This window comes from Nycticebus coucang, chromosome 20 (genome assembly GCF_027406575.1).
Source record: "Nycticebus coucang isolate mNycCou1 chromosome 20, mNycCou1.pri, whole genome shotgun sequence".
NCBI lineage: Eukaryota > Metazoa > Chordata > Mammalia > Primates > Lorisidae > Nycticebus > Nycticebus coucang.
In genome coordinates this window covers 28,206,816-28,220,018 of record NC_069799.1, presented here as the reverse complement: position 1 = coordinate 28,220,018, position 13,203 = coordinate 28,206,816, and the positions used below count along the sequence as shown (strand labels likewise).

Sequence of the window (13,203 nt, the reverse complement as noted above, 5' to 3'; positions counted from 1 at the left end):
AGACTCAGCCAGGAAGAAATAGAGGTCCTGAACAGACCAATTTCAAGCACTGAGATCAAAGAAACAATAAAAAATCTTCCAACCAAAAAATGCCCTGGTCCAGATGGCTTCACTCCAGAATTCTATCAAACCTTCCAGGAACAGCTTATTCCTGTACTGCAGAAATTATTCCAAATAATTGAGGAAGAAGGAATCTTCCCCAACACATTCTGTGAAGCAAACATCACCCTGATACCAAAACCAGGAAAAGACCCAAACAAAAAGGAGAATTTCAGACCAATCTCACTCATGAACATAGACGCAAAAATTCTCAACAAAATCCTAGCCAATAGATTACAGCTTATCATCAAAAAAGTCATTCATCATGATCAAGTAGGCTTCATCCCAGGGATGCAAGGCTGGTTTAACATACGCAAGTCTATATACGTTATCCACCATATTAACAGAGGCAAAAATAAAGATCACATGATCCTCTCAATAGATGCAGAAAAAGCATTTGATAAAATGCAGCATCCTTTTCTAATTAGAACACTGAAGAGTATAGGCATAGGTGGCACATTTCTAAAACTGATTGAAGCTATCAATGACAAACCCACAGCCAATATTTCACTGAATGGAGTAAAACTGAAAGCTTTTCCTCTTAGAACTGAAACCAGACAAGGTTGTCCTCTGTCACCTTTACTATTCAACATAGTGCTGGAAGTTCTAGCCAATACAATTAGGCAAGATAAGGAAATAAAGGGAATCCAAATGGGAGCAGAGGAGGTCAAACTCTCCCTCTTTGCGGACGACATGATCTTATACTTAGAGAACCCCAGAAACTCAACCACAAGACTCCTAGAATTCATCAAAAAATACAGTAATGTTTCAGGATATAAAATCAATGTCCACAAGTCAGTAGCCTTTGTATACACTAATAACAGTCAAGATGAGAAGGTAATTAAGGACACAACTCCCTTCAACATAGTCTCAAAGAAAATGAAATACCTAGGAATATACCTAAAGAAGGAGGTGAAGGACCTCTATAAAGAAAACTATGAAATCCTCAGAAAGGAAATAGCAGAGGATATTAACAAATGGAAGAACATACCATGCTCATGGATGGGAAGAATAAACATTGTTAAAATGTCTATACTTCCCAAAGCAATCTACCTATTCAATGCCATTCCTATCAAAATACCAACATCGCACTTTCAAGATTTGGAAAAAATTATTCTGCATTTTGTATGGAACTGGAAAAAACCCCGTATAGCTAAGGAAGTTCTCTGTAACAAAAATAAAGCTGGGGGCATCAGCATACCAGATTTTAGTCTGTACTACAAAGCCATAGTGCTCAACACAGCATGGTACTGGCACAAAAACAGAGACATAGACACTTGGAATCGAATTGAAAACCAAGAAATGAAACTAACATTTTACAACCACCTAATCTTTGATAAACCAAACAAGAACATACCTTGGGAGAAAGACTCCCTATTCAATAAATGGTGTTGGGAGAAATGGATGACTACATGTAAAAGACTGAAACTGGACCCACACCTTTCCCCACTCACAAAAATTGATTCAAGATGGATAAAGGACTTAAACTTAAGGCATGAAACCATAAAAATCCTCCAAGAAAGCACAGGAAAAACACTGGAAGATATTGGCCTGGGGAAAGACTTCATGAAGAAGACTGCCATGGCAATTGCAACAACAACAAAAATAAACAAATGGGACTTCATTAAACTGAAAAGCTTCTGTACAGCTAAGGAGACAATAACCAAAGCAAAGAGACAACCTGCACAATGGGAAAGTATATTTGCATATTTTCAATCAGACAAAACCTTGATAACTAGGATCTATAGAGAACTCAAATTAATCCACATGAAAAATGCCAACAATCCCTTATATCAATAGGCAAGAGACATGAATAGAACTTTCTCTAAAGACGACAGATGAATGGCTAACAAACACATGAAAAAATGTTCATCATCTCTATATATTAGAGAAATGAAAATCAAAACAACCCTGAGATATCATCTAACCCCAGTGAGAATGGCCCACATCACAAAATCTCAAAAGTGCAGATGCTGGAGTGGATGTGGAGAGAAGGGAACACTTTTACACTGCTGGTGGGACTGCAAACTAGTACAACCTTTCTGGAACGTAGTATGGAGAAACCTCAAAGCACTCAAGCTAGACCTCCCTTTCGATCCTGCATTCCCATTACTGCGCATCTACCCAGAAGGAAAGAAATCCTTTCATCATAAGGACACTTTTACTAGACTGTTTATTGCAGCTGAATTTACAATCGCCAAAATGTGGAAGCAGCCTAAATGCCCACCAACCCAGGAATGGATTAACAAGCTGTGGTATATGTATACCATGGAATACTATTCAGCCATTAAAAAAAATGGAGAGTTTACATCCTTGATATTAACCTGGATGGACGTGGAAGACAGTATTCTTAGTAAAGAATCACAAGAATGGAGAAGCATGAATCCTATGTACTCAATTTTGATATGAGGACAATTAATGACAATTATGGTTATGGGGGGGGAACAGAAGGAGGGAGGTGGGTGGGGCCTTGGTGTGTGTCACACTTTATGGGGGCAAGACAGGATTGCAAGAGTGACTTTACCTAACAATTGCAATCAATATAACCTGGCTTATTGTACCCTCGATGAATCCCCAACAATAAAAAAAAAAATAAAAAAAAAAGAAAATATTATGCTAAGTGAGTTAAATCAGACACAAAGGGACAGATATTGTAGGATTCCACTTACATAAGATACGTAGAATAGGCAATTCATAGAGACAGAAAGTAGAATAGGGTTTGCCATGGGCTGGGGAGAGGAGGAGTTGGGGGCAATTTTTTAATGGGCACAGAGCTTCAGTTTGGGAAGATGAAAAAGTCCTGGAAACAGATAGTGGTGATGAGTTTACAGGGTTGTGAATGTACCTAATGCCATTGAATTGTGAACTGTATTATTTAACAATGGTTAAAATGATCAATTTTATGCTATGCGTATTTTACCACAATAAAAAGTTATACGAAAAAAAAAAAGAAGCATAGGATATTTGCATATTTTGAATCAGACATAAGCTTTATAACTAGGATCTATAGAGAACTCAAATTAATCCACATGAAAAAAGCCAACAATCCCATAGATTAATGGGCAAGAGACATGAATAGAACCATCTCTAAAGAAGACAGACAAAGGGCTAACAAACATCTGAAAAAATGCTCATCATCCCTATTTCTTAGAGAAATGCAAATCAAAACCAACCCAAGATACCATCTAACCCCAGCGAGAATGACCCACATCACAAAATCTCAAAACTGCAGATGCTGGCATGGATGTGGCAACTTTTATACTGCTGGTGGGACTGCAAACTAATACAACCTTTTTGGAAGGAAGTATGGAGAACCCTCAAAGAACTCAAGCTAAACCTCCCATTTGATCCTGCAATCCCATTACTGGGCATCTACCCAGAAAGAAAAAAATCCTTTTATCTTAAGAACACTTGCTCTAGACTATTTATTGCAGCTCAATTTATACTGGCCAAAATGTGGAACAGCCTAAATGCCCACCAACCCAGGAATGGATTAACAACCTGTGGTATATGTACACCATGGCATACTATTCAGCCATTAAAAAAAAATGGAAACTTTACAGCCTCTGTATTAACATGGATGGAAATGCAACACATTGTTCTTAGTAAAGCATCACAAGAATGGAAAAAAAAAAAAAGGAAAGAAAATGTGCCAAACAGTCTATAAAATCAGTGTATGGTGCCCGATGATCGCATTAATGTACACAGCTATGATTTAATTAAAAAATAAAAGAGAGAGAGTTGCTGGTGGGTTAAGTGAGAAGACACACATGCATGCACAGACCTGTGAGGGCTGACAGGTTCAAATGCAGAGTAAAGTTGTTACTTAAATTAGCAGATAGGAAGTCATTAACAGCACTGTTATTGTCATCTTCTTTCAGCGCTATCTATACCAGCAGCAGCAGCGTGGAAGACTGGGGAATGTCTCAAAAAACATGGCACTGGAAGAGGGTCAGGGCTGAGGCAGGCAAGTCTGGCTCAAGAACACTACACACCCTGAGCTGCTCAGCCACTGTCAGAGCTCCAAACCCTCCATGCACTTTCCCTGTAACTTCTCAGACATGGGAGAAACCTCAGGAACCCATGTTATGGTTCAGCCATGGAATTGTGATGCTGTAAAAGCTGGAGCTCAAGATTTCCATGAAAGCAGTAGTTTACAGATGAGAGCCAGATGAATGAAGCCATTTGCTACAGATTATCATGTCAGTTATTCAAATATTTGCATATATGGGTATAGATGGCCTTAAGTATGTTGCCTGCAGCAAATAACTCTATTTCTGATGCTGTTTCTCTTATAAAGAATTTCATCCTTTTAGAGGTTAGAGAAAACAATCTGAGAACCACTACTGTGAATTGAATTTAGATACAGGAGGAATTGGGGGAAAACATCAGTAACCCTGGGAGAAAGTAACTGTGTCGTTCTGAGCTCCAGGCAGGAGGGTAATGTGACACAATCTTAAATGTAGCCCAAAGAAAGATGCATTCAAAATCCAGTTAAAAATGGAGGAACATAATTCCATTACGTTCTGAGAGGATAATTTAAGACTGCTGAGATTCTATTCTTCAGAGCTTTTGAAACACACCAGTAGTATTGATGACAAAAAAAAAAAAGAAGAATACATGTAGACACATCTTTTTGTGTTCTTTGCCACAGATAAGCACAGATTGGAAATAAGGAAGAATAACTCAATGGTAGCACAAACATAAAGGAAGATAAATATCTAAAATCATGCAAAATATTATATATAGTTTGCAAGCCACTACAAGAATTTTTGAGACAGACTGTATTATTGTCTGTTATTATAGTCTGTATGTATTATGGTCTGTTATTTCTCTTCCAAGAAACGCAGTTCACAGTCCTTTCTGATTTACCTGTGGAAGCTTTAACATCCTCAGTTTATCAGTGTTGCCAGAAGGGTTTCATTTGTTTTTGTCCATGTATATTTTGTTTCTTGATTTTGTGTAACTTAAAACACAAGACTTTTGTAATGACCCATGTAGAAATCCTTTTAAATTATGCTGGGAAGAGGGAGAGAGGCTCAAGGAAAGGTCATGCCTTGGTTGTGGGGGTTGAAAGACAGCATTTCTCAAACTGTCCGTATTCTACTAAAGCTCCATGAACCATCACTTTCATTAAAAAGACCACTAAAGGCTTTTTCCCTTTGTTTTATTTATTGATATGTGTTTGTGTGTGTGTGTGTGTTTCTGTGTGTAGAGACCAGTAAAGGATTAAAACATTAAGAGGAGGGTGCCAGGGGCTACACAGCTGTCTTAGGGACAAAGGTGAGGCGTCCCTGGCCCTCCAGAGGCTGCAGCCTGTGCCTGCTCTATGGCCTCCCCAGATGGTCACTGGGTTTGACTCCTACCTGATGCTGCTCCACTGAGAGTCTTTTACATGACCGCTGGCCAAGGCAGCTATAAAACCTGAAAGGAGGGCACACTGTGGCATGGAGGGCAGCAAGCAACCCTCACTCCTGCGCCTTCATTGTCCCTCTGGGCAGCTCTGGGCAGCCAGTATCATCACTGCCCCATGCCTACCACCTGTGCCCACCTCATACCTCCCACCTTCAGTGAGCATCTGGCCTCCTACTCAGGGATTTGGCCTTCCTCCCTGGTGAAGAAACCACCAGCCTGGCCTCCAGGTGCAGCACGTCCGGCCACGTGATCTCTGCCAGCTGCCAGTACCCCATGTAGCAGTAGACAGATAACAGGCTCTCAGCCAGTGGATGGTGATGGTGTCGAGCCCTGTTTCAACCGCCTATTGGCTATTTGCAACTCCTCTTTGATAGAGTGCTTATTCCAGATGTGTTGGTTTTTATTAAACTGGGTTGTAGGTCTTACTGCCTTATAGGAATTCTTTGTACATTTTTCATACCAGTGCTTTGTCAGATGGATATATTATAAATACTGGCCGAGCAGTATAAATACCAGTGCTTTGTCAGATGGATATATTATAATTACTGGCCAGCTGGATATATTATAAATACTGACAGTATCATTTGGTGACTGACTAAATTACCATATGTAAACATTTTTATTAAATAGGAAAAGTGGAAAATCTTTCAGTTCTTTTTTGGAGGCCATAAATTGGATATCAAAACACGACAAGGACACCACAAGAAAGAAATATCACTAGCCAATGTCTCTAGAAATATATATGCAAAAAATCTTACCACCACATAATAGACTAAAGGGAAAAGAACATATAATCACAATAGATGCAGAAGAAAGTATGTGAGAAAATGTGATAGCTATTTATTTAAAAGCTCCCAGTAAGCTTGGAATAAATATAAAATCCCTTCAAGCCTACAGCAATACTATACCTCATGGCGAAACATTGTTCCCCTTGGGAACAACAACATCATCAAAAAAAATGTCCACTATAATTGTTTCTATTCACCATCATACCAAAAGTATTTGCCAATGAAATAATTTTTTTTTTTTTTTTTTTGTAGAGACAGAGTCTCACTGTACCGCCCTCAGGTAGACTGCCGTGGCGTCACACGGCTCACAGCAACCTCTTAACTCTTGGGCTTACGCGATTCTCTTGCCTCAGCCTCCCGAGCAGCTGGGACTACAGGCACCCGCCACAACGCCTGGCTATTTTCTGGTTGCAGTTTGGCCGGGGCTGGGTTTGAACCTGCCACCCTCGGCATATGGGGCTGGCGCCCTACTCACTGAGCCACAGGCGCCGCCCGCCAATGCAATAATTTAAGAAAGAGAAATAAAAGGTATTAACATTGAAAGGATCTGTAGTAATGACTGTGTTTGTGGAAAATCTAAATATATTTACAAACTATGCAGATTAGTATATGAATTTAATAAAGTCACACAGAACCAAGTCAGGACACTAAAATAATTGCATGCTCACATACAGGAAACACGTACAAAATGAATTTTGAAAATGTCATCTACAACGCATTCAAAAAATCAAATATCTCAAATATCTAGGAGTAAATCTAACAAAAAATTCTTGTATACTTATACAGTATAAGTCACTGACAATATTACACTTTGTGCCTTTCCAGAACTTTTTCAGAGCAGGATGATCTAGAATGGGACAGCTGGCCCCTTTTCTCCCTGACCTTCATGGCCTTCTTCACAAGAGACCAGTTAAATTGGTTTTAGAAATGCTTTTCAGTTCCAAGCATATGGGGTTGAGTGATATCTATCATATTTAAATATCAGACAAAAGCATTTTCTTTCTTTTTTCCATGTAGGACAACTGGCATGCAAATAGAATTTTATCATGTCAGACTCTGCCAGCATTGAAAGGCTGAGCCACAGTTGCCATTTGCATGCCAGTTGTGCTACAGGGCACATTCTGTGTGTCTAATAGGCTATAACATTTTGCTAGGGCTGCCGTGCCTCCTGAAAGAATGTGAGGCAGCTATGTGAGGGCACAGTGTCTGCCCTGAGAGGTTATGGGGATGAGTTCTCTGAGATGGCATACTGCAGACAAATGCATAGAGTAGATTAACACTCTTCTATGTGTAATTCATGCTTTTCCTGCATAAAACTTCCTTATAAAAGTGTTAACTATTAAGCCTTGTGAAAGGTCTGGCAGACAGTGGAGCTGCCTGCTTCAGGAGATGCTTTGAGCAGGTAGTTACAATATAAATAGCAGCAATGTGCAAAGATGCTCATGACCTTGTGTGAAATGAAAACAACACAAAGAAGTTTCTCTGATATTCCTGCAGTGCACCTAACTGAGTTGCTATTGAATACTAATGAAGGCCAAATTTCATTTCGATGGAACTATGGTCCCTCAAGTAGAAAGCCCTAGAATAGAGCACCAAAAGTCCCCAAATGCAATTCTGAGTCTGGGGCCTGTGATAGTCTTCTCCACCAAGGGAGGTAACAAGTGAGATTTTACAATTGCATTCCTGATCCACTGATCATACCTGCCTTGAACTTCTGGGCGAAATCAAAGTCAATGTAGTGGTTTTGTCCCAAATTATAACCAGTAATCTAGTAAACTGCCATAAGCCCTACTACTACCAGTAAGTAATCATAATGCATTACAAAGTTACTTCCAATACTGCAGAATTAGGCAGAAGTTGTTGTAAAATAAAAAAACAAAAAAAAAAAAACAACCCATTTTGTCAAAACTGGCAGTGTAAAGAAAGCAGAACTGGAAGTGCCTGAATCATCTGCAATGTCAAGTACCTTGCATAACCTCTTCCTGTGGTTAGGTTTGGGGACCCACTGTTTTGAAATCTTAGACATATACACTTTCTCATAGGCTCACACAACCTGTGACTATCTTCCCTCAGCCAACATGAACTTCACCTTCAGCTATGTCTCTGGGTCTACATGATAGTATTAATAATTCAAACCAAACTAATAGACAGAAGACCACTTAGGTTTAGTGTTACCACAGCAGCCTTTTATAAGTTTACAAACAACTTTAGCCTAACCCCAATAAAGCCTGACAACAGTCATAAGAATTCATTAGGAAGTTTACTGGAAGTTACCATTATATCCATGCCTTTATAGGTCTATATAGAGATATGGTAATATGGGGTGTGTGTGTGTGTGTGTGTGTGTGTGTTAAAGAGTGAATTTGGATTGTCTGGGCAAACTGCAAATGATGGTGTTCTCTTTTCATAGATCTTATTGGCATATGCAGAAGAGGTTGTGATCATATGGAACTAGGGAAGTAATAACTTCATTTTCAAAGCAAGTCATACAACCATGCTTTTGTCTTGATTTTGGAGGTGAGCTAGAGGTGGAGCCACCATTGGAAGAGCAGTAACTATTGGTACCATTAGAAAAAGCAGGGATGTATATGGGAAGGCCAGTATGGTTGCCTGTACTAACTGGGTCACTCCTAACCCTCCCAGCCAGTGGGTGTTCTGTGCTTCAGGAAAGGTAGGATGAGTAGATGACTGACTTCCTCTGCACTGAGTCTTCATGTTGGTCTTTCTTCAAAGCCAGAAAGTGGGTTAACTGGTTCAAAGGAAGTCCAGGTACTTTGAGCATTTCTTGGTAAAGAGTCAAAGGCAGGAGAATTAACTACAAGATCTCGTGAGCCTACTGACAGTAGTGTACCTCCAAACCAAAAGTTTCCTGTACTAAATGGGCTTGTTAGACTAAAGTAAGCCAGCCTATTGCTTCCTAAGTAGGAGTTTGTGGAACCATTTTCTAGAGAACTGGAACTATCATGTAGATAATTAGATATCATTCTTTATGGGCTAGGAGGAACTAGACTGGAGGAGAGCCATGCAGAACCTAGAGGTTACATAGGTACCATTGTCGTGGAAATCACTGAGCATTATACAGTTTCCTGTACAACTGACAATATGCATTTTTATTTCTTCCCGTGCTCTGTCAACATTTTCCAGCATCCCAATCACTTCAAAGACAGGCTCCTTATCTCTGCATGGAGTTACTATGTATGTGGGTCTGCTGCTGAATTCTTTTTTTTTTTTTGGCTGGGGCTGGGTTTGAACCCACCACCTCAGGCATATGGGACCGGCGCCCTACTCCTTGAGCCACAGGCACTGCCCTGAATTCTTTCAATAGTTGCTTCTTTGGGTCCAAGCGCTAATCCTACCATATGATTAGGAGACCTTGACTTGGACTGTGGTTTAACCAGGAAGATTAGGACTAAATGACAATTAGTCCCAGGGCAGGGCAGGGCAGGGCAGGGCAGTGCAGGGCAGGGAAGGGCCATTTTTGTTTCGAAATGCACAAATCATGGAGAAGTGCCCTGTAGCTGAGAGGATTTCGCTCTTCCTCAGGTGCAGGGACGCCTTCTTGCCGTTCAGGGTGGCGCCGGCGGCCCGCAGCTTCCGGGAAGCAGGCGTGGGGCAGCATCCCGGCCATCACGCCTGGGCATTGTCTCCTCCGTACAGCATCCGCCCGGCCAAGGCTGCAGCCGCCGCCTCCCGGGCATCGGAGTCTGAGGCGGGCAGCAGTACCGACCCAGGGACCGGTCCAGGATACACTGGGTCTGGCAGGCGGTAGCCGTGGGCGGCGACAGCAGCAGCAGCAGCAGCAGCAGCAGCGACAGTCCGTTCTCCTCTGCTTCCTCCAGCTTCTCCTCCTCTGTCAGGTCTCGGTCCAGCTCCGCTTCCTCCTGCTTCTCGTCCTCCTCCAATTCCAGCTCCGACACCTCTAGGCTCCGGCCCGACAAGCCGCGGCTCGGAGCTCCCTTAGCAGGAGCCGGTCCCACTCGCGCTCCAGGGAGGCGGCGGGGCTGCCGACCCGGGCTGAGGAGCAGCAGCGCCGCCCTGAGACTAGAGAGGGCGGGGTGGAGGGTCCGGGTTGGCAGTTCAGGGATGGACTTTCACAAAGGCAAGGTCAGCTTCGAGGCAGAGGTAGGTATCCAGGTGGGTGAGTGGCGACGGCAGCGAGGGGCGGGGCTGCTGGAGGTGGCAGCCGCTCCCCTTTCAGGGTTTCTTTTGTTTCATGTCCTTAACCAGCCCCTAGCGCGCCTGTCCTGAGGAACATTTATTAAATAAGTCTTCTTTTCTCCAATGTATGTTTGTGTTTGCTTTATGGATCAGATGGCGATACGAGGCCGAATATTGTTTTCTAATTTTCTGCACTATGTCATTGAATCAGAAGAAAACACAATATATCATTTATCCCCATATACACACAAACACATATATCTATATATACATATACGTCTATATCCATTTATGTATATTTTCATATATTTATATATACATATTGTATCTTCTACTGACTTTTCTTTTTCAAACTGTAACGAACGCAACGTCTTTTACTAAGCACTATGAAGAAAAAATGAAAATAAAAGTGTTTTTCACTCATTGTTTTCAAAGTTTTAATACTATTCTGGAAAAAAGTAGCACTTCTGGGAAGTTGAAACAGAAAATCCTTATTAGCATTCTGAGCAGGCATCTCAAGAAGAGTCAGGCTCTGAGAATGAGCCAGGTGTCCCACATAAATCTAAATCCCTTGGCCATGTTAGGAGACAATCGCAAGCATTTGCAGTTCTGGCCAGATAAGACTCTGCTGGTTGTTTGGAAAAAGTGCCAGACTTTGAAGGAGTCGAACCAGGACATTCCAGGCATTAATGCATTTACTCAGGGAGAATTTATTATTTTAAATTGTGTGTGACACACTGTGCTGAGTGTAAAATCAAAACTTAATAAAGCATACTTGCCCAGAAAACACATTTTGATCAGATGCTCGGAATTCATGCATTTGGTACAGCCATTTTAGTGAGTTTTATTATATCATTGTGTTTTAATTAATATTTCTATAATGACTAATGGTATTGAAAATATATTTTGTGCAAATTGGAAAATTTTATTTTTTATTTGGAAAAATGTCTATTCAAATCCTTTGCCCATTTTTAACTGGTAAACTCCTGTCTTATTAGTGACCTATAAAAGTTGTTTATATATTTTGGTTCCCAGACCCTAATCGGATACATGATTCTTATTATTATTATTTTGCAGGTTTTTTTTGTCCAGGGCTGGGTTTGAACCCACCACCTCTGGCGTATGGGGTCAGTGCCCTATTCCTTTAAGCCACAGGCACCACCCTTTGACACATAATTTAAAATATTACTTCTCTTTAAGTAGTTTAACTTTTCTTATTTACCATGATGTTTTTTGAACAATATTTTTTTTTTCAGTTTGAAGTACAATTCCCTTTTTTTCTTCTTTATTATGCTTTTCTTATAATTATCTTTATTAAACCCAAGGTCACAAAAATTTACTGTTATGTTTGTCCAAAAAATTGTGTAGTTTAGCTTTTACATTTAGGTACACAGTCTATTTTCGTATTTTCGTGTGGATGTGGATCACATTAGGGGTACAACTTCCTCCTTTGCACATGAATATATAATTTTCCCAGCATCATTTGTTGAAAAGCAAAATTAACTTTACCCCAGATTATTCTTTATTAAGGAATCTTCTTCTTTGTCGGTCGACATGAAACCATCCGTATGCTTGTACCATATTGTTTTATTTCTGTAACATTGTAGTAATAAATATTATCAGGAGTTTAAGTTACTAAGCATTATTTTTCTAAATTGTGTATATTTAATTTTCTTTGTCCACATGGATTCTAGAGAGAGCTTGCCAAATTCTATTAAAGAAAAATGACTTTGGAATTTTCATTGACTCTGTAGTTTAACCTGTGCATTTTCATCTTAATATTTAGTAGTATCCTTTAATATTGGATGTTTCCTAATTTATTCCATTCTATTTTGATATTTAAGTATTTTAAATGATTTTAGTTATAAACTACTTGAATTTATTTTGTTAAACTTATTCCTAAATAATTCCTTTTTTTGATACTATTGTTAATAATTTTTTCTTAAGTCAATTTATTTTGTTGACTACTGTTATATAAAAGTACTATTTAATTTAGTATGTGGAAGTTGTATCTGTGACATTGATTAAATTGTGTATTAGCGTGAATAATTTTTAGTAAATTCCCTACATATTTTGAACATTATGGCAATAAAAATCTATTTCAATTTTTTACTCCAGAAGATTTTATTTTAATTTGTTTTTGTGTACAATATTTTCACTAATACACGCAGAACAATGTTGAACAGAATGCTAAAGGTGGATATTCATGTCTTGATATGTCTTGATTTTACACTTACAGATGAAGCTCTCAACATTTCACCATGAGCTGCAGGTTTTACACAGTCTTTCAACAGGTCTCAGATGTTCTCTAGCACTCAACAATGTGTTTTATCCTGAACAGGTGTTAGAATTGTCAAACATTTTCTATTTAAAATATCACCTTCTTTCTTTCATTCTAGAAATACTATATAATCATTGGTTGATTTTTTTTTTATTTTAATCTAACATTGCCACTGTGAAAAAATTCTAATTGTTCATGGTACATATTAATTTTTATATGTTGCTTTTATATGTTGTTGGTTCAGTTTGCTAGTATTTTTGAGGATTCTATATTTATATGGAATATTGGTTCATAGCCTTTCTTACTTGTGATGATTTGTCACAGTGTTAATATGGTTATATTGGCTAAGAGATGAATTTAAAAATGTTCCTCTTTTATTGCAGCAAGGTTTTGTGAGAATTTGGGATTAATTTTCAGAAAATGTTGACTGGGTTTACAATATAAGCAATTTAACATTAGACT

The 13,203-nt window shown here is 39.4% G+C and overlaps 1 pseudogene; it reads right to left on the bottom strand.

Moving 5' to 3' along the window:
* LOC128572530 (RNA-binding E3 ubiquitin-protein ligase MEX3C-like) overlaps positions 1 to 12,016 on the bottom strand; it is a 42,962-nt pseudogene extending 30,946 nt beyond the window's left edge.
* Between the last annotated feature and the right edge of the window lie 1,187 nt (positions 12,017 to 13,203).